Source organism: Crocodylus siamensis, chromosome 4 (assembly GCF_052110815.1).
Source record: "Crocodylus siamensis isolate JL-2025a chromosome 4, ASM5211081v1, whole genome shotgun sequence".
Lineage (NCBI taxonomy): Eukaryota > Metazoa > Chordata > Crocodylia > Crocodylidae > Crocodylus > Crocodylus siamensis.
The window spans coordinates 70,263,844-70,286,328 of record NC_143398.1 but is presented as its reverse complement, the minus strand read 5'-3'; positions in this window follow the sequence as shown (position 1 = coordinate 70,286,328).

The following is a 22,485-nucleotide window of genomic DNA, read 5'->3' as shown; positions in this document are numbered from 1 at the left end:
TGGTACAAATGGCGAAAACCCTAATTAAGCTCTCTCCGTAATATTAACAGAAAAATTGTCCTTCAGCCCTTACATCTGTGAAACAGGCACCTCTCCTGTGGACATTACATTAATGTTATAAGATGCAAATACCTTCAATTCTTTTTAATAAGGTAAAGGACACAATTGTAAACCACAGGCTGGTGGTCGGTCTGATATATATCTTTAATACATTGATCTTTCTTCTGATTTTTTCCCTTAAGAAGTATTTTAATCAGTATGTTAAATAGAATTACTAATTGTAATTCAAGAACGTTTTTGTCTCTGTGGTATTTGTCATGAAGCTTTAGATGAGCATACGTGTGCCAGTGTCACAGACTGTTATCCTTTGCCTCACTGATTTGTGTGTTTATTAGACATAATGGTGAGATGTTTCACATTTTTTCAGACAAACCCCTCTACTGAATGTACAGGGGCTTTTTTTGGAAAATGCCACATGATTCAGAAGGATATTGTTGTAACCTACAAAACTGCAGTTACAGGCAAGTGAAGTGCTTGAAGAATGGCCTGTAGCTATTCTATCCAGAAGGAAAGAGTATCTGTTTTTGGTTTGTCTTTTTTTTCAAATACCCATCTTTCTGCCCTCTCCCATTCCCCCATTTCCTACTGAATCTATATGACTGGCTGAGTACAGAGACTCTAAGAAAATTCAATTTTATTCCACTGTATACTAACCTAGTAATGTGTTTTAAATATAGTCAATTCAAGGAATAGTAACAGAAACAATCTTGTTCTGTTTTCAAGAAGTGCAAAGAAAAATTAGTATTGGGTATATTAGAGCATGGAGTGATGCATGATAAAGGTGTGGCTCCATTTACTGAGTGTCTTGTCTCTCTTTCTTTTGTCAAGGAAATCATTCATTAGCTAAGAAACATATCCACGTGTGCTCAGAATTACATTGTTTTTCAATACCTATCTGAAATGCAGACCCCAACAAATACTGATACCAATGCTTAACCTCACTCACTTGAGTGCTCCATTTACTTTAGTGAAATTACCAGTATGAATAATTCATAATTATGAATAAAATTAATTTCCTTGTGCTTGCAGGAAATCTACAAGGCCTCGTCAGAAGATGGATCCAGAGACAAAAATGCATAATATTACTGGACACTGAAAAACATGGTATAAGGAGCTCATGACAATGGTTCCATGACTCAATACAATCTGCCTACCTCTTCTAATCTCTCTGTACTCTCCACTTAACAGTGACTCCTTCCCTTTGAATGGTCTGATTCTTTTACATAATTAGGTTATATAACTCAATTGTCCTTCTCCTTGCAGTCTCTTTTTACAACACCTTTCCACTTCTTTAAGTGATTGTTTTCATTTACTGCATGGAATTATACAAAAGTCATTATTTTATCTGGTATTTACTTTAAGCTGTCTCTGCTTCTTTCTCAGACCTGTGTAAATGGGCCTGAAAGCTTGTCTAACATTTCTCCAAATGATTCAGTTGGCTCAGTAAAAAGATACTACTCCCCAAACCTTGCTTCTAACAAAGTTAAGTATGTCCATAAGCAAGTGCCAAAGTGTGGCCACAACTAACAAGTCATGGCTTAACAACTGCACTGACCTGGAAGTGGCCGCAGTGCTCCCGGAAGTGGCCGTGGCGCTTCATCCAGCACTCCCACTCCCTGGCCAGCACTTGCAGGAGGGGCATCGGTGCTCCCGCCTGCCCCCCCTGCCCATCACCTAAGCGGGGAGTGCAGCCTGTCAGGGGTTCGCACCAGCACTCTCAGGGGGTGCATGTGCACTTCCATGCACCCCCTACGTGTCACCACTGCAGTCAGGACATGTGTGGGGAACAAGGGCGGCTCCTCCCCTCTCAGTCTCTGGGAGGAGAGGGAGCAGCAGATGCTCCTCCCCACTCTTCCTGTCTCCAGTGTCTGCAGTCTAGGGGACATGCAAGGAGCATTCTCCATCTTTCTGACCCCTCCTGTGCTTGAGAAAAGTCCAGCTGCCACTGCTTTCCCACTCTTTCCCAGACTGGGGACCCCAGTCTTGGGTAGGTTCTGAGAGGGGGTGGGGAAATGGGCTCAACTCCTCCATGATGTAGCTCAACTCCTCCATGATCTCCAGAGGTCAAGCTGCAGGGAAGTTTCCTGGCATGTGCCCTGGACTGGAGTCTCTTTGGTATAGGGAAGGGACAGGGGAAGCTTCTGTCAAACTATTTCTGATCATGGAAGCGTCACATGTTTAGAGAAACTCTCTCACAGGGAAGATCTTCAGATTTTTCTCCTGGATGCGGCATGAACACCTGTACAATGGTAAGTGCTACCAAGGGAACAGCGATTCTCCCAGTAGAAACATAATGCTTGTACATAGCCAGTCTTTCTATTGCAGCTTTCATTTCTAATTCTCTTGAGAAACTAAAAGACAAATTTAAATTCTGCTGAGGGATCTTCTGATGGGAGCTGCTTAAAAAGAGAATTTAATAACCCTAGTCTTCAGATGTCTCTGCTACTCTCCTTTTAGTGATCACTTCATGGTGCATGCTGGATGCCTGTACCCCCTTGTACTAAACTGAAAGGGAGGGCATGGTTGTTTCACACTTCCACAATTTTCTGCCTTGCCAACTTTTTGTCCATGGGCATCTATGTCAGGATCTGTATTAATAAACATCAGTATAAAACCAGGCCATAAAATTCAGCCACAGAAGAAAAGTAGATGTATAAATTAACTCAATTCATTGCAAGAAGGCTGACAAAAAACTGTAGAACTAAGGCCTGTTCAAACTACCAATTAAAGATTTGTTCTAAGTGAAAATGCACTTATTAAGGTATTATGTAAAACACCCACATTTTAATGATTAGCATGACAAATTATGTTACAAATGTTTAGGCTAAAATACCCACCACAGACACAAAGACTGGATTAGTTATTCATATTGCTGGACTGTACAGATTAATCTTCTACTATGGTTTTATTTGGAAGTGTAAGGCTAAATTTCCATATCAAAACTTTAATTTCCTAGGCACAACAATTAGCCATGACATTTTGACTGCAGTCATATCTCTTACTTTTCCTTTACCCTGTCTTTTTTCTCACACATATCTGTGTACAAAAGAAATTAAAGTCTTTGTCCTTTCAGGGATAAATCTGTATATTTCCAGGGGAAGTAAAAACTAGGTTAAACTGAAAGTTTCAAATGGATCGGATTTGAAATAGGAGTTTCTGAGTCAAACAGAGATTGTGGGTTACAGTGACTGAATAAATTTAAATAATATAGGGGTTTTTTTGAGGTAGGAGAGAGGAAACAGGGAAGCAAATGACGAAGGACCTGATTATAACCCCAAATTAGCATATTGGAGGCTATTCCCTGTACCGAAGGAAGCTTGCCTTCATGGCATTGTCTGTCCTTACCCAATATTATACATCAAACATCCCAGGGACTGGACACCCACAGCTGGGGACAGAGTGCAAGGTGCGGGAAGATATTGCTCCCTATACCCCTAAGGGAACAGCAAAAAGTTAGTAGTCTGTCAGTGTGACATGAAGATGTATTAACTTTTCTGCCTCAGGTATCAAAAGATGTGTCTGTTGAATGCTGTTTCTCTGGCATTCCCGCCAAACTGTGGAAAATGCTCAGGGTGGTAGCAAAGGAAGTAGTCCTATAATTATAACTCCGCTGGGGAGCAAGGGCCCAAGAGGAGCTGCTACAAAGACTCATAGCCTTGATGCACATTTCCAGGGGAGGCAAGGATCAGAACTCAAGGCACAGAAAGAATGAGGAAACAAGCATCTCAAGTGTCAATCAATCAATCCTCATACAGGAGTAAGGACCCAACCTCAGTAGGACATGCAAATACTGGAGAAACAGCAAACTAAAAGGTACAAGTAAAGCCAAATTAAGGGCTCATAGTTTGAAGTCTTTTCTTATTCTGCTGGGGACCATTCCCAGGTCTCTTTGATCTGTATAATACTGTTTCTTCATGAAGGTCTATTGTACATACTGCAGATCCTGTGGAGTTTGTTTTAAAATCCTATGAAAAAAACAAAGTAAGGAATATCGAGGATTTTTATATTTTTACCTTCTCTGCCTCCACAAATGAATTGTAATTCTAGGGGAAAAAAGTATAATCTCCTAAAGAGAACTCTGTGCTGTCTGTAGCTGTATTTAGTACATTGCTCATTTATCAGGATTTCATGCTATCACCAATGGCAGGATGCATTTTGTTAGGACAGTAATTGTCATACCACAGTTTGCATGCACTCCTTCCAAGAACCTCGGTTCTGAAAGCAATACACTGCATACAAATAAAGTGCTGGAAACTTTTCATTTTTATAATCTTCTAAAGTAGACTATTTCCCATTAAATAGATATCCCTTTCCTCTCAACGTTCATTTTAAAAATCACACTGTACAATTTTATTCCTTAGAGCTATTTTGTTCTGGTTTTCTTGTCCCATTTCTAATGCCTCATCATTTTTTCCCTGAACAAAATAAAAGGCTAAGAGGCCTGATTCTGCAGTGCACTATCTGGTCTAAATCAGATATAACTCTATTACAGTCCAGGAAAATAGACCAGTTTTAAGTCAGTGGAAAATGACATTTGGTTTTCAGTGGAATTCAGCTCTTAGGCAACACAATAAGGGGCTGGGATTCAGGAAAACTCAGTATTTTTGGTGCTAAGTATTTTTAAAAACTGTGGTGGACAGAGGCACAACCGCCAGTTCTGCATCCTGAGTGGTAGTGGTGCATGCAGCAGGGGCAGTGGCCAAAGGAGAAATGGTGTGCATCTCAAGCAGCCACTTAAACATAGATTTTTGGAGGCAAAAAGGCATCAAAATTTAACCTTCTCTGCCCCCCTTCTAGCACCTGGTTTATGTCAACCACTGACCCTACCACCCATACCCGACAACCTCATCAATGCTGCTCTGCCCACCCCACTGCCGGTGCTGCAGCAGGAGCCATCACTGCCACACAGAAGGTGCAGGGTGCAGAGGAAGAAGGGAAATGGGGTAGGGGAGTGCCTCGCAACTCTGTTCTGACATATACCCCCTATAGGCTTAAGACCTCTTGACTCCGCTGTGGCTTAACCCATACACATGACATAAGTTTTGCTTTCAGGATTTTGGGGTACAGTTTCCCCAAACTCCCTGCACCTATCTCCTTGAAATGTAGCAGGCTTTGTGGCCTCCACAGGGGCCAGTATGCCTGCAGTTTTGACCCTGCTGTGGCTTAACACATATACATGATACAAGTTTGGCTCTCAAGACTTTGGGGTGCAGTTTCTCTGAATCCCCTGTGCTTATCTTCTTGAAACTTGGCACACTTTATGCCCTCAGAAGGGGCTACCACTTCTGCAAGTTTTATCCAAATCTGGACAGAAATGACAAAGTTATAAACTGTTTCAACCTTCCCCATTATAGCCTATGGCTGAAATGTCAAAACAGAATCGAAACAGCGAAACATTTCAACTTGTCTCATTTTGTTTTGAGGCTGCTTCGACCATATCTGTTTCATTTCAATTTTGCTGTTTCAACCTCAAAATGGGTTGAAACAGCGTCAAAACAAAAGTGGTGGTGAAATTTCACACTGCCCTAGTGGACAGGGTTTATGCTCTACTTGCTAACCCATTATTAAGGTACTGGAAGCATGTATTCACTGTAGAGCAGCATTTGGGAATTGCGCGAGTGTCCTGCCACTCTGGTTCCATATAGTCCACTTATTGCTAATTAGAGATTATAGCCTAAATTACATTTTTAACAGAGGTTTAGTTTTGAATCAAGGAAAAAATTACCAGGATTGACAAAGTTTGCATTTTCATCCTGGCCTGTTTCACAGCATATAAAATATCCATACCCATACCTAGATTTGCAAAAATGGTCAGCTTTGCATTAAAATAGGAAGCAACTACAGTTGCCTCACACTGGGGCGCAATATTTTTCATCTTCCGAATTACATTTTTCCACTTCACCTTTTGAAAATTTGTGCTGAGGGGTTTGCAGTAAAGAACGGATCTGGGGTGAAAGGAAAGCTAGACTGATTCACTACAAAACTGGGCCACAACCCTAGAAAGCGGTGGAACCCCTATCTCACGTAAAAATTTGGTAGGCCTCAGCATCTTCCAGCTTCCAGTTTGCTCTCTTCTGACCAGCTTCAACATGAGGACTCCCTCACAGAGATATAATGAGATAGTTTTATCCCCTGGGTGGAAGTGCACAGGGCAGTATCCACAGCCAGGCTGCCAGCAACAACAGTGGTGTCCAGGACAGCAGCAGTGAGGACTGCTGTTTTTGCATACTCCCTAAGCTAGTGCCCAGTCTTGGTGCCCAGGATACCTCCTCCCCCAACCAGAGTTATGCTACTACTCCCTTAACTCTCCCTAGCCCAGAGGCTTTCCTGAGAAGAAGGGTTCAACCTGAGTGGGGATCTATAGCCTGGATCTTTTGGACTTACCTCCCTGCCCCCATGTTTTGCTTTCCACTGAAGTCAATGCTGCTGTCCGTTGAAGGTACTGGTTCAGATATACATCTGACTGGGCTACATCCTAGCAAGACAGAAGCATATAAGAGAGAATGGGAGAGTTATGTACCTCTCTGGGCACCTTCCTGAGACAAGATACACTTTTCCTTTTGAGTGAAGAGCTGCTTAGACATCCAGTAAGCAGGACTGGATCTGGGATTTTATAGATTGCCTTACAAGCACAGCAGAGCCTTGTGGACTTGCCTCAGTTTTGCAATAAACACCCTCCCCACTTTCCTCCTTCCAAACCTGTACCCCACTGTATCACCAGTATAGTTCAATCAGAATTAAAATTGGTAAAAGTCATAGTTTAGAAAAACATTCCAGCAGCTTCATCTATTTTCAGGACCATACTAGCAAACTTATTTATTGATACAGAAGTGGTTATTATGAAGATATTACAGTGAGTGGAGGATGCTGGCATTTGAAAAATGCTGGAGACTTTAGGAAGTCTACTAGGGGCTATAGATTTTATGTGGAAGACATTCAAAGAGTACAGTAATAATGTCCTCCATAAAAGAGAGAGAATTTGCTGTACTTTCATCACTTCCTTTTGGGGGTTTTTTGTTTTGTTTTGTTATGTTTTTGTAACTCCAGAAATCTAATTAATATTGGTGTCTGAACACCAAATCAGCCATACAACATGAAAGATTGTCTTGCCATCTAGTTTTCAATCTGTTTTGATTCTGCAGTACCTAATGTTAGCTTCTCACAGTGGCATCAGCTTTTTATGGGCCATGTTCAAGGCTGTAGCTAGTCTCTGATTTTTACTCTGTCATCATTTACAGCATCAAAGGGACAGTTAGCTCACTTTCTCTGCTAAAAAAAAAAAATCAAAGCAGATTCACAAAATTATATATACTTGAACATGACAAGGGTTGTTTTAGATGTCTCATTTTAATACCCAGTGGAAAGTAGCCCACTTTGGTTTAATTAGAGCTCAGCACGTTCAAAAAGGCTAAAATTATGTTTTGATAAAGATATCTAGGCTGGATACATTCAGGAGCAAAATGTCTCATCCCCAGGAAAAAAAGGGCAATCCCTGTGTTCTTTGCAAAACAAACAAAGGCTGTTTCTCACCTACTTAATCCTTATATATATTACAGGGCTTTCAATCAATAGCTCCCCAAAGTTCATGAGTAATCACTTTATTCGTCCGAGTCTTTGTAGGCAGTTGAAATACCTGAAGGCACTCCAACATTAAAAGAAAAAAAATGGATGTGCATTTTTAAAATGTGCATCTGCAGCAATGTAAACCCATATATGTCTTTCAAAGACAAGGCAATGATAGCAGCTGTGTGTGAAACTAGAACATAAGCAACCTAAAATTGCCTAAGTAAAAAAATCAGAGATGGGCCCAAACTAAAACTTTTGACAGCCATAGTCCTGTTATGGAGGGTTTGCAAGCCCAGTTGTAGAGCAAAATGCCTTGGCTAAGTCCTATTAGTAAAATGGATTGCACTGAAACTACAGGCCTGAATATCTTTTTATCCTCAAGAGACAATCCCAGAAAATATAATAAAAAGACCAGTCTCCTGAAATCAACAGCAGTGATATAGGACCTTCTATTACCTTACATAGCTGAGTTTAAATTTCCTAGGGAAAGGCTGTGATTCAATATTAGATTCAGAAGAGCATGGCATAGAACCCAATGATGATAGTTCCACCCCCTACTAAATTCTATAGGACTGGTCCTTGGCTCTTTATTTTTTTTTTTTTTTTGGTTACTATTTTATTCCATTTTAAAACAAAGCTTCAGGCTGATTTCTGCCACAGGTAAACCTAGGTTACATCTACATTTGTTCTGTGCCTCTCTTGAGATTGCTATTGAAATATAAGCCCTGCCTACCTGGTCCCACTCTACGCACTTCAAGCCCAGAACTCAGGTACTGGGGACAGCAGTATCCCACACTACCGCTTTCAAGCATGAGAGGAAGAGGTCTTGAGAACAACACACCAAAGGGTATCCCTGGATTGTCCTCAGGGCCTCAGCTTTGCTGGCTGCAAAGTCAGTCTGGTGGATGGGGCCTATTTTTTGGCCACAGTCTTAGGAGCTGCATAAAGCTTGTGCAGACAAAATTGCCCTTCATGGGAAAAGAACTCTGCAAATGTCCATAACATAATCCATACATGTCTAAAATAGGAAGTATGAGGGATAAGATAGAATGTCATACTGCCTATACCTGTCTTTCTGTGTATTGTTTTCTTGGCAGCGATCCTCTCCTTCCCTCCTTCCCCATTTAACACAAAGTGATTTGACCCTTTTAAAGGTTTGGGGTTCGGCCTCACCTGTGCTGAGCCCCAAACCCCTAAAATCTTCCCTAAATTCCTAAAAGGTTTAGCTGCATCCCCAAGTGAAGAAATGGGAGTACAAGTTTCAAGGGGCATGGGACTCAGAACCAGGTCCGCTGGGTAAGAAATGGAAGCACACTGGGCACATGTACTTGCATATATACACACACTATTAAAGAGGAGGAGGACAATAGGAAAGCGGTAATTAGGGAGGGGATGCAATACATTTGCATTTGAAAAAGTTCTGGGAAAGAAAGACAATGCAGTTTTATGGTGTGGAGTCAGATTACAATGGGTACAAGTATTAGTTTGGCTACTGTTAATGCTGGCTATCTGTAACAGCTGATTGAACAAAGTGCTTTAAAATCTATGTGCTGACTTGTACCATTTTGGAAACTGCTATGCCTCATGAATTAGTAGTTCAGATTTGAAGCCTTAAGCTAGAGGTTCCCAAGACACAGCCTCTTAAAAGCATCATGCACCAACAAAACTTTGTGGTTTTCAATTTCTTTTGCATGCATGCATTTGGGACTTAAGCTATGGTTCTGATCCTTCCCAGACTGATATTTTATGGACAGAATGACTTATAGTTCATGCCTGGTATCCACTTACCTTTTGGGGATGTTCCTAAAAATAATAATTAGAGCTACAACACAGCTGCGGCCAAGCTGACAGGGCACAGTCATTTGCCCATCTGTAACAGGACAGGGCTGCGCAGCAATCTTGAATACGTGTAGGTACCCCAACATTAAGTAGACAGCTAAAGGTGACATGCTGCGATCACTGAATTTGAACAGCACACATGTGCTATTAGTGTAAGTACCATCTTCAACAACTTTCTGAGAACCAGAGGCTATGGAAAGACACAAAAATATATTGTTTTAAAAGCTATGGGGAAATTACTACTTTTGAGTTTGTATCAGTTAAACTAATTTAAGTGTTTTGTGTATCTGCTACTACTATATTGGTATAAGTGGGGCTGAACCACTGGAATTTTAAACCTGAATAAAACAGATTTAAAATTACAACACTTCAGTACTACCTACACTAAAATAGGAATGAACATGAAAAATATTTATATTCATTCAACATAACTCATGGGTAACCAGTATAATTTTAAAATGATACAACGGTTTCATTTCACATTTCATAAATTTCATAGATATTAGGGCTGGAAAAGACCTTATAAGATCATCAGGTTCAGTCCCCTGCCCAACGGGCAGGAAGTCAGCTAGGGTCAAAGGATCCCAGCAAGATAAATGTCCAGATTTTTCTTGAAAGTGTCCAGAGCAGGTACTTGTGCCACCCCTGGGGGGCGGTCTGTTCCAGGCCTTGCAGGCTCAGACAGTAAAGAAGTTTTTCCTTACGTCCAGCCTAAAACGGTCTTGCAGGAGTTTGTGACTGTTGTACCTTGTCATCCCCTGGGATGCCCTGGTGAATAGGCATTCCCCCAGATCCTGGTGCACACCCCCTATGTACTTACATGCTGCCTCCAGGTCGCCCCTGAGCCTGTGCTTCTCTAAGTTCAACAGTCCCATAGCTCACAGCCTCTCTTCATAAGGCCTATTCTCTTGCCCTCTGATCATGTGCGTGGCTCTCCTCTGGACTCTTTCAAACTTCTCTATGTCCTTCCTAAATTGTGGAGCCCAGAATTGGATGCAGTACTCCAGCTGCAGCCTCACCAAGGCAGAGTACACCAGGAGGATGACATTTTGGTTCTTGCTTGAGAAGCTTCTATGGATGCAAGCCAGAGTTTTGTTCACTTTACTAGCTGCAGTATCGCATTGGTGGTTCATATTCATCTTGTGGTCAGTCATGACTCCCACGTCTCTTTTGGTCACAGTGCTAGTGAGCATAGCATTGCCGAGCCTATAAGCATGATACAGGGTTTTTCCCCCACCCCGAGGTGGAGCACCTTGCATTTTTCCACATTGAATGCCATCAGGTTTTCATCTACCCACCTTGCAAGCCTACAGAGGTCAGCCTGAATTGCCAGTCTATCCTCGAGTGTGGATACTCTTCCCCAAAGCTTGGTGTTGTCAGTGAACTTAGCCAGTTCACTTCTGACACGAGTGTCCAGATCATTTATGAAGACATTAAAGAGTACAGGTCTGAGAATGGAGCCTTGGGGGACACCACTAGTCACCAAGTGCCACGTTGATTCAGTTCCGTGAACTACCACACTCTGGGTCTGACCTCGGAGCCAGTTCCCCAGCCATCAGACTGTAGAGTAGTCGAGGTCACAGTTGCCCAATTTTTCCATGAGGACATCATGGTATATCAAGTCAAAGGCTTTTTTAAAGTCCAAATATATGATATCATATCATTTACCACAGCCTGAGTTGTATATGGTAAATATTTTCATCTGAATTCTACAATGACTCCTGCTAGTAGTTTGCTTTTAGAGAAAACTTCTCTTTTAAACCATGATAGTTCAGTTTTCTAAATCTCACATGTACGCTCAGATTTTACTTTAGAAGTACTGTTAAAGAATATAAATAGCATTGACTAAACAGAATATGGAAAGCTGTAGTAAGCAGTAGTATTTTTTCGTGTTACTAACTTGTTTCCTGAAAAATGGGACTGAGTGTGATTGAAGCAAACTGAGTAGCTGCATCTCTCAATGTTAGCATGAACAAAGAGATTACTGAGCATTAAGGAAAAGCACCTATAGCATATCTTCCTCTAAGGGCAGAAAGAGACACCACCAGCACTGCATCTGTGCTGCTATAACAATGTCTATGGCAGCATGAACCACTGAATCATAGAATCATAGATAAGTAAGGTTGGAAAGGCACCTCCAAAGGTCATCTAATCCGACCTCCCACCTGAGGCAGAATCATCTGTATCCAAACCATCCTGTACAAACCCATAATCTAAATGTTATGTTAAACTACCACCAATCAAACTACCACAACACCTATCCTAACCTGCCACAGGTAAAGCATGGGAATCCAGACTGCTTCTTAAAAGGTTGTTAATATATGATCTAGAGATCCCAGGTAGAGGACCACATCCTCCACTACAGAGGAAGGTAAAAACCCCCACAGTTCATACCAATCTGATCAAGGGGTAAAATTCCTTCCTGACCCAAAATATGGCAATTGGTCTGACCCTGGGTGCGCAGGCAAGCACTGGAACATCTCAGTCAAAATCCTCAGCCTTAGTTGCAGCTAACACCCAGTGACTCTAAGGAAGCTTTAAAAACACCCTGACACATGTAGCAGAAAGGGGGAGAGAGAGCAACCAACAAAACCCTCAGAAGCATGAGAAATACACATAGAAGATTATAGGCATAGCTACACCTAAATCATCCCCAACCAGTGACTGTCCAGCCTCTTCTACATAACCTCCAGTGATGGAGGCTAGGTGCACACATTCAAAAAGCCGGAGACAGAATCAGTCTAAAGTATGCAGTTTTCTACAAGAGCAGACTTTAGATCAGTAGTGAATAGAACACATATTAGCCCTTTGGTGACAGAGGAAAATCATAGAACAGGTTCTGCCATTTTTAAACTAGTCTATGTGTGCTGAATTCATGTTTTGTTACAAGTATTGGTATCACTGATACCAGTAAAAGCTTAATGTCTGTACCTGGTCAGAAAGTCCACAGCTTCCCATGACAGTCTACTGCCTCACTGGTCGAAAAAATGAAATATTTTCCTGATGCTGTTCAGACAGATGTTCCTATCCTTTGTCACACCACATCAGTGAAGAAGGGGCATGGGATCCAGGGAAGCCCCAACACACTGTGTCCCCACACAGGGATCCACGCTGAACCATGCCAGGACCCTTTGTGACCTGTGCTTCATGCAGTGGCATAGCTCACTGTGGGTCCTCATGTGAAACCACGGATGGGGCTCTGGGGATGTTCCAGCCACAGCACCACTCCGCACCACTCCATGCCTGGATCTACACTGGCCCATGCCTCTGCATGAAACAGAGCTCACCACAGATCCTGGAAAGGAGGTGTGGGGTAGCACAGGAGCCAGGGAATTCCCAGCATCCCTTCCTTCCATGCCGAGACCCATGTTGACCCATGCCTCCAGGTCAGTGCAGGACTCAATGCAAATCACAGCATGAAGACACTGGGTCCCAGGAATTCCCTGGCTCCTGTGCCACCCTGTGTCTCCTTGCCAGGACCCATACTGTTCTGTGCCTTCACAGGAGGCATGAATCAGCGCAGAACCTGATGCAGGGTAACAAAAGACCCAGGGAATCCCTTGGCAAGAGGAACATATCACCCCTTTTCCCACATTGGCCTGATGTGGGACAAGGGGCAACTTTTGTGTTGCCCAATAAAGGACATGTTCTACCACAGCTTCCCAGCTTTATTTTGGCAACATCTGTTTCCACCCTATGGGATGGTTTAAGGACTGGCAAAGAGACACAGGAGTGGGTATCTGTAGTAAAGTCCTGTGTCCTTTCTTTTTGTGAGATGGTCAACAAGAGGAAGGAGGGGACTGAAGGCTGGGAGGTCTAGAAGCTGGAGCCACAGATATGCTAAAGTCTTTTAGTTAACAGGGTGGACCTTTAGCCAACGAGTTAAGAAACAGGGGCAGAGGACTGATTACAGTGTTCTCCTGTGGATTTTGATATAGCTTTGGAATGACTCTGAGTGACCTAATTATGCTAGGACCCAGGAAATGACTGTTGAGTTGTGACACTGAGGACAACAATATCAGGAAATACTTCTTCATGGTAAGGGTGGCCAAAATTTGGAATGGGTTTCCAAGGGAGGTGGTGCTCTCCCCTACCTTGGGGGTCTTTAAGAGAAGGCTGGATCGGCATCTGGCTGGGGTCATCTGACCCCAGCACTCTTTCCTGCCTAGACAGGGGGTCAGACTCAATGATCTGTTGAGGTCCCTTCTAACCCTAGTATTTATGAATCTATGAATAAATGAAAATAAAGCACTAACAGAAGAAAGGCCACACTGGCTTAGTTCCTCCTATACTTCCCTTCCCTTCTCTTCTCTCACACACTTGAAGGTTTGGTACCAGCAACTGCCCAATTAAAATACCAACTGTTTTATGATGGAGAGGCCTCCTATGAAACTGACATCTCCCTAAATCAGCTTGTTGTGTGGTTTTGGCCCACATATTATTGTGATATCATAAAAAATAAGTGATCATAATCATTCCATTAGGATGATATTTTCATCAGACTTCAGACTGGAACTGAAACTATATCTCACCAATGCTTTGGTTCTCAACTGAAACCAAATCCACTAGTTTTGGCTCTGAGAGTTCATGCCTAACTAAAATTTGAAGTGATTTAAAAAGTTGGTTTCAATTTGATCCCATTTCAGACGTACACTTTGCTCAGTAGTGAAAACCCAAATGTTAAAGTTGGACATTAAATCCAAGACAATAAACAGCATAAGCAGAGACAAGTTGGAGGAGTTTTGCATTTTGGTAACCAAGGTGTCTAAAATGCATGGAGTTTATTCATAAAATATGTTACTACTAAGGAATCTTCATTTAATTTGACAGCAACACTTTTTAGCACTAGTGAAAGCATTTAGGTTTTTTAATGATAATGCTGTTATTCTATTGCCTGTACCTGAATAGTTATTTCAGATAATCAATATTGAACATTTAAGTTAAAGATGCCTTATACAGTAAATTAATATTCTTTGCAGAGAAATAATATTATGCCTAGCTGTGAAATGCCTGAATTAATTCACATCCTTTGGGAAGTAATATTTTATAAAGGTACTGTACCCTTTTGGCTTACAGATCAATAAACATTCCACTAAAATATCTGTAGCTGATTGTGACTGATGATATAATTTTACTCGCTATGGTATATATGATACAGCCTCAATAAGAATTGTAAAAACATAATGAGGGGCAGACAGGCTTGTTTTAAAGGCAGTATGGTAGATGCAGAAAGCATGTTTCTAGTGTGTCAAAACAGCTTCATACAAACAAGAGAAAGCTAAATGCTTTACTATTGCTGTGACTTCAGTCTGGAAAATAAGACAAGCTGGGGAACTACTGCAAGCAACTACTGCTGGAGGGAAGAATACTGTTAGTTAATAAGAGGTAACAATGATCTGAAAAGCTCATCTGGGGCCCAAACTTGTTCCCATTCAAGCCATGAGAGCAAGATCAAGCCTTTGATTAGATGTTTGATATCAGAGCGGTGTTTGTTCAGAGTTATATTCCAAGAATTCCAGCTGTCAAATCTATGGGCTGTTTCAGCTGTCTTCAAAGCCTTTGTTTTTACCAGTTGCAATTCTGAGCTAATGGCAATTTTTCACTTTGCTTCATTATTGATTATGATGTTTAGTTGAAAAGTTTCAATAAAAACTGTTTTTCAGTGGAAAACTGGGATTTGACTGATTTTTTTTAGGGTTTTTTTTGGGGGGGGGGGGCAATTAGTCCAGTTTCCATGAAAATGTAGGCTTTCATCTAAAAAGCTGAGCTGTAAGGGTTAGGCTGCCAAGGGAAAACCAGGGCCTGGGACTGGGTCAAAGGCCAGGATCCATATACCAAAGCCAGAGGGAAATCCAGAAGCAGAGTCCCAGATACTATCCATGGTCAGGATCCAGGAGTCAGAGGCCAAGTACATGATGAAGTTCAGAAACAGTCAAACCAGGGTCAGAACCAGTAAACAGAACCACTGGGAAATCCAAAGCCAAGACCAGAAACAAGCCAAAAACCAGGTCAGGAACCAGGAGAACTAAAGCACAGGAACTAGGAGGTACTCCCAAAACCCAGTCCGAATGATTGCTGCTCCTGAACTGGAGCAGAGTTCATTAGCTGGGGCTTACTGCAGATGTGGCTGCTGCTGTACTTGGTTCAGCCTGACCTCCCTGTTCAGAGTCTCTGACAGCACTAAGCCCAGGCTGGTCTGCCCAGTAAGTGTCCCTGACATGAACATTCAAAAAGTGAAAGTTTTTTTTTTCCCCCTGATTGCAACTCAAAAACAAAGGATTTTGATTTGGAAAAGCCAGTGTTAGGCCTCATGTTCCCATTCTCCACTGACGATCATGATTTCCAACGAGATTTCATCTCCCTTGCTGCAAATAACAGTCAGTAGTTTCATGTTGCACTACACTACTCACCAAAAGGGGAACCCATGATGCATCATGGGAAATGTGGTCTTTGTCATAGAACATTACCTACAGAGAATGTGACCATAAAGCACTCCATTTGTATATCCCAGCAAGTACTGCAATAGATTTTCCAAATAACATTTTCAGTTTTAGGATAATATATTGGTTTCCATTTTTTTAATACAAATGTGAAAGATATCACAAATGTGAATACAAATAATCTGGCTGGGGTTACTTACTCCAGCGCTCTTTCCTGCCTGGAGCAGGGGGTCAGACCCGATCATCTGCCAGGTCCCTTCTGACTCTAGAAATCTATGAAATCTATGAAATCTATTAAATGATTAATGCACTTTTTATCTAAATTTCTGTAGGAAAGAAATGATCATCCCTATCTACATTTTACTTAGGAGCATAGAAGTGGGTCATTAGGACCAGTGCCCTATTACTATAGGCAATTGTATCATATAATCCCTATCTTTTCACATTAAATTAGGTTAGTTTTCACCCCTACCCCTTCAATCAAAAGTCTGTACAAGAACTTCATTGTTTTGATTATTAAAATATTTTTCTTTTGCAATTTCCTACTTTAATCTATTTACTGCTATTGTTCTTCAGCCAATATTGTCCTTATATAGCTCTTCTACCTCCCTCAGGCATTACCCTTTATGATTTATTATACACAACCGTCTTTTGCCTTTTAGTTTTTGTTTGGCTAAACTACACAAGGCAAGCTCTTTTGTTCTCTTCTTGTATGATAAGTTCCCCATTCATTTGGTCACCCTAACCATTTTCTATATCACTTCTAGATTGAGTTCACCCGTCTTAACTGTAGGTGATAAGAGATATATACAGTGTTCCTGATGAGGCTATACTAGTTGTGCCTTGTATACCAGCATTAATACATCCCTCTCTCTACTGGAAATACCATAATTTATATGGCTAACATTTCATTTAGCTTATTCATAGCCACATCACATTCTTGGACCATACTCATTCTGTGATCCACAAATATACCCAATTTCTTCCCCTCCTCATTTGTTTCAAACTACAAATATCAGAAGGTTATTTTCATTAGTCTACAAGTATATAGACTTGCAACTTACCCTAATTGGAAGCTGCATCCAAGGGTACTGAAGGAATTGGCTGGTATTATACCAGAACCACTGGCACGGCTGTTTGAGTGCTCGTGATGTTCGGATCAAGTCCCAGAGGACTGGAAAAGGGCCAATGTGGTCCCTATTTTCAAGGAGAGGAAGGAGGATCCGAGTAATTATAAGCCAGTCAGTCTCACCTCCATCCTTGGAAAGGTCTTTGAAAAGATTATGAAGGATCATATTTGTGGGAGTCCAGCAGGAAAAATAATGCAGCAGTGAAACCGGCATGGATTCGTAGCAGGTGGATCATACCTGACCAATTTGGTTTCATTTTATGACAGAGTCACAAAATGCTTAGATGCAGGAGTAGAGGTGAATGTTGTTTTCTTGGATTTTAGCAAGGCTTTCGATATAGTATCTCATCCCATTCTCATAAATAAATTAAGAGGCTGTGACATAGATGTTTACACAGTCTGGTGGGTGGCAAATTGGCTTAGCGGTCACACCCAGAGAGTGATACTAGATGGGTTGGTAACAACCTGGAAGGATGTGGGTAGTGGGGTCCCTCAGGGTTTGGTCCTTGGACCTGTACTCTTCAGTATCTTCACCAGTGACTTGGATGGGGGTGTGAAGTGTACTCTGTCCATGTTTGTGGATGATACTAAATTGTGGGGTGAAGTGCACACTCCAGAGGGTAGGGAACAGTTGCAGGCAGACCTGGACAGGTTAGAAAAGTGGGCAGTACACAATTGGATGCAGTCAACAAGGACAAGTGCAGAGTGCTGCATCTAGGGCACAGAAATATCCAGCATACCTACTGGCTGGGAAGCGACTCTCTTAGCAGCACAGAAGCGGAAAGGGATCTCGGAGTCATAGTGGACTCCAAGATGAACATGAGTCGTCATTGTGACAAAATCATCAGCAAAGCTAACTGCACTTTATTACGCATCAGCTCATGCATGACAAATAGATCCAAGGAGGTGATACATCCCCTCTGCATGGCATTAGTCAGACCACAGCTGGAGTACTGCATGAAGTTTTTGGTGCCATACTTCAAGAGGATGTTGATAGACTCAAGAGGGTCCAGAGGAAGGCCACTCATATAGTTACGGGCTTACAGGACAAGCTCTATGAGGACAGACTGAGGGACCTGGACCTCTTCAGCCTCCGCAAGAGAAGGCTGTGATCTTGTGGCCACCTACAAATTCATTAGGTCGACGTGGCAAGGGACCAGAGATGCTCTGTTCACCAGGGTACCTCTGGGGATAACAAGGAACAATGGTCACAAACTGACAGAGAGCAGATTTTGGCTAGATATCAGGAAAAACTTCTTCATGGTAAGGATGGCCAAAATTTGGAATGGGCTGCCAAAGAAGGTAGTGCTCTCCCCTGCCTTGGGAGTCATTAAGAGAAGGCTGAATAGGCATCTGGCTTGGGTCATGTGACCCCAGCTCTCTTTCCTGCCCAGGCAGGGGGTTGGACTCAATGATCTGTTGAGGTCACTTCCGACTCTAACATCTATGAATCTGTAACTACCCAAATCTAAGACTACTTCAAATTTAAGATGAACACCTAATAATTAGACTCTAGACATGAAAAACTATAAATTCCATGTAATTAGTGGATGGTCATTCCAAATTCATGCCCTCCCCCCCACACACATACACATAGTGCTATGGTGGGCAAAGCAGTAGAAGAGGATGAGGTGCTACACCCTGCCCCTTGCTCCTCTGCCCTTTGTCTCCTCCATGCCTACTGCCTTGGGACCAAAGCCAGAGCTGAGCCACTATCTTCCCCAGGCTGGTACTTAAATCCAAGACAAGACTTTCTCCACATACACCCCTCCCCCCTCCCCCCCTCTCCCCACCAATGCTGAGTGGGGGGAAAACCTCATCTTTGATTAAAGTAAATGTGGTGCAACTGAATTCCCTATCTTTAGTTCTTTTTTCCTTCAAAGTTTGTTCTAAAGACTTATATACAATTGGAGTCAGCCTGACTCCAGTTGTATATATCTATTGGAGTCAGTCTAGGCATGTAGTTGTTTTAGGCTCTTTTCCCCATGGTCCTTCAGAAATAGAGGTACTACATTTGCTATTCTTCAACCATCCTGTACCGGTATTGCTTTGTTTGATTTCTTAAAAATACATGCCTCCAGACCTGCAACTATGATCTTACTATCAGTACCTTACCCTTCCTTTTGTTCTGTTTTGCTGCTTGACTGTTTTTTGACTTTCACTTGTGATATGTTGAAGGTTCTTCTTCTGTGAAGCTATTGCTTACTGCTGGAATACTCCAGAAGAAAAATAAGTACCTGTATAAGGTCTGGATTATCTTCCCCTGCCATCCTTCCCAACAACTCAAAATTTAACTCTGAGTATGGGGTGGAAGAAGATATATTGGTTCATGCCTGCACTCCAGGGCTTTGGTTGAACTTACTAAGGAAAGATAGGGGCCACTGGCAAATTTTGTATCCAGATCTGGGCCTAGGTCCCAGATTTTGGTTTCATCTTATCATTGCTTGATAAGGTCAATGTAAATATTCAGCAGGATTTCTGCTTTATAGATTGCTGTTCCTAACAAAATTTCTTTTTAGTGACAACTCCTTGCCTCTTGAGACAGCTTTTCTTCAACTTATTTCTGAGACTTTCAGCTGTTTTGACTGCAAACTTGATGATGGTGTTTTGTGATCTCTGTTTCATAAAAGTATTGTGAATCCTGCCAGATTCTAAAGGTCTCAGGAGCCACTGGCAGCTTTCATCTGCTTTGTTCTCTCAAAGAGCCACTCTTATTTAGCACTGCCACTGGCACTGAGCACCTGAACTTCAGGAGTCTGGCCTCTCTGCTTGTCGGGGCAGGACTAACAAAAGTAAAGCTATTTTATAGATTTTGACAATTTTAGCTAGCTAGCTGAGAGTACTTCAGATGTGAAAATACAGATTCAGTCTGTTCACTTTGTGAAAGGCAGAACTGAAATCTGCTATACCCAGCTTTGCAATTGCAAAGCTGGAGGGTCTTTTTACTGAATGTATTTTCCCTGAAATGTGTGTGGCTTTTCTTGTTTCAAAGATTCTCTTTTTGTAGGTCAGTCTACACTCCTAAAAACCTGATGGTTTCTTTCCTTGCAATAACTTGCACATGTTATCATCTGCTTGGAAGTTTATCATTCTGGATAGCTGTAGTGGATCAAAGATATTCTTTGAAGGAAACCGCTCTTTAGTGAAGGGGTTTTTTTTAAACCAGCCTGGAGATATTTCTAAAAGTCCTCCATGTTGAAGCACTAGGCAAAACTATTTTGGCAAATTCTAGCTGGGATTAATACTACTGATTCTTTTGTGAGTCATTTGTACCTGGGTATGACAAACCATTTTGTACTTTGTATTGATACAGTATTTCATCTGGATTTTTAAGTGTTATATATCCCAAGCAGTTTGTTACCCTGTCATACAAGATATTTTCTCACCAAATTCCTAGTCTTTCCTTGATTTTTTTTCTTGGAACAAGATTTCTTTATATATATTTGTCAGAGACCCGTTTACCAGGGATACTTATTTTTTGGCTGAGATCAGCTAGAAAGTTAAATACAGAACAATTTCACTTGTTCTAAGTTCCACTGCCCTGCACATTTCCATCATACTTGTGTCACCAAGTTTAAAGCCTTTGATATGTTTATTTCAAGTTTGAATTAAAGGTGATGTGGGATGAACACAATTTCCTTTAATAAATATTCAATTAAATATTTTTGTAATATGTTTAAGAAAGGAAAAAAGGAGATAGGAATTCCTTTTTTTTACTAAATGGTTCCCATTCAAACCATTATTTTAGTTCAGAAATATCAGTTAGGCACACAACTACACGTGTGTGTCTCCCACTGAAAATAATAAAAGCTCCTTACACAGACATGTGGCCATAATTTGGAGATAGAAATTACCTATATATAATCAACTAGTTCATCTTCCCAAGTGTATAATCAAGCAAGTTCATATATTTAAGATCTTATCTAAACTAAAAAGTTGCACCAAGTGTGCTGGTGTGCTGATTCACCACTGAGGTGGGAGTGATGATTCAGTAATTGAGTTGTCCACTGAAAATTTACAACGAAGGACCCAATATAAAGCATCTAAAGAGGAAAGTTCACCCAAATGTAAAGCCCTTAAGTTCAGCTGACAGTTTCTCCTCAAACTGTAAGAGTATCACTCATCTTCCACATCAGTGGTGAATAATGGCAGATGGTGCAACCCCATAGGCTGGACATAGCTATTGGTATAATAGTGCTTTATTCTGATATATTTTACCCTGGTATAAGGTACTTTTCCATTATTATAATTGTTTTCATACCAGGTGTTTGTACAGTATAATTATATCCTTTAAAAATATCATATCACTAACCAGAATAGTTATATTGATGAAAAAAGAAACTGTATTTAGACCAGGCAATAGTTATGATAAAGTAATTTAGGCCAGCTTCATAAGTAGCTTCTCTAAACCCAATGGGAGAAATAATAAAACCTTTATTCAATTTTTACACAATAAGAACCTTGGGATTTGGCTGTATGGAATTGTTGACATGTGTAAGAGCTAGTTTTTTTGAGGAGTGGTTTTGGATTTCAAGTCAATGATCTATTCAATTACATAAGACTATTTTCCAATACATAACTTACTTATTTTTAATTAACATTTTTTTAAATCAAAATTTGAAAGATTGGATGATTAGTAATTGGATAACAAGGGACTCATTCTCTACTGCCTTGTGTTTCAATCATGCAGAGTAAGTGTGAAATTTGATGGAACAGGAATTCTCCACTCTCGTATACAAATTATAACCCTTTCAAATGAGCAGTTTCTGAAGATGTCTATGACACCACAAGGCCATGGAGAATCAGACCAAAGGGACCAAAGAGGCACCACAAGGCCATGGAGAATCAGATCAGTCACTGGGTCACATCTAGCTGATGTTTACAGGTGCCATTTGTAGAAAAAAGAAATCACCTAGAGTTCCTAAATGCATTCCTAGGACAGGGATACTTACTTAATCAAAATTGCTAGAGTTCATTAATAAACATCTTTAATGAGAGTCTCATCAGAGAAACTAAAGGCTGATGTGTATGAAGTGGGTTCACTTCAATCTAGTAGTAATTTATAGAGGGTAAAAAACCACTCCCCCCCAAAAAAACACTCCCCCCCACAAAAAAATTAATATGGTTTTAGCTTATCTTAGCTTCATCAACACATTCAGATGCCACAGGGTGGGTCTACTCTAGAGCAAAATATTCCAGAGTAAACCTACCCCAAGCAAGTACCTACATGTGCAGGGATTCAGCAGCAGATTTGCTGTTCCTGGCAGCAGTCTGCTCCCACCCACTCCAGCCCTGCACCAGCCCCCTGCAGCAGCCAAAGGGAACTCTAGGCTTCCCTGGGTGCTAGACCAGGGACTGGCAGGCAGCACAGGGACAGGAGACAGCTGCCTCCTGGTAGGGGCTGGGAGACTGGGGACAATGTCCTCTGTGCCCTGGCAACAGGGAGCTCCC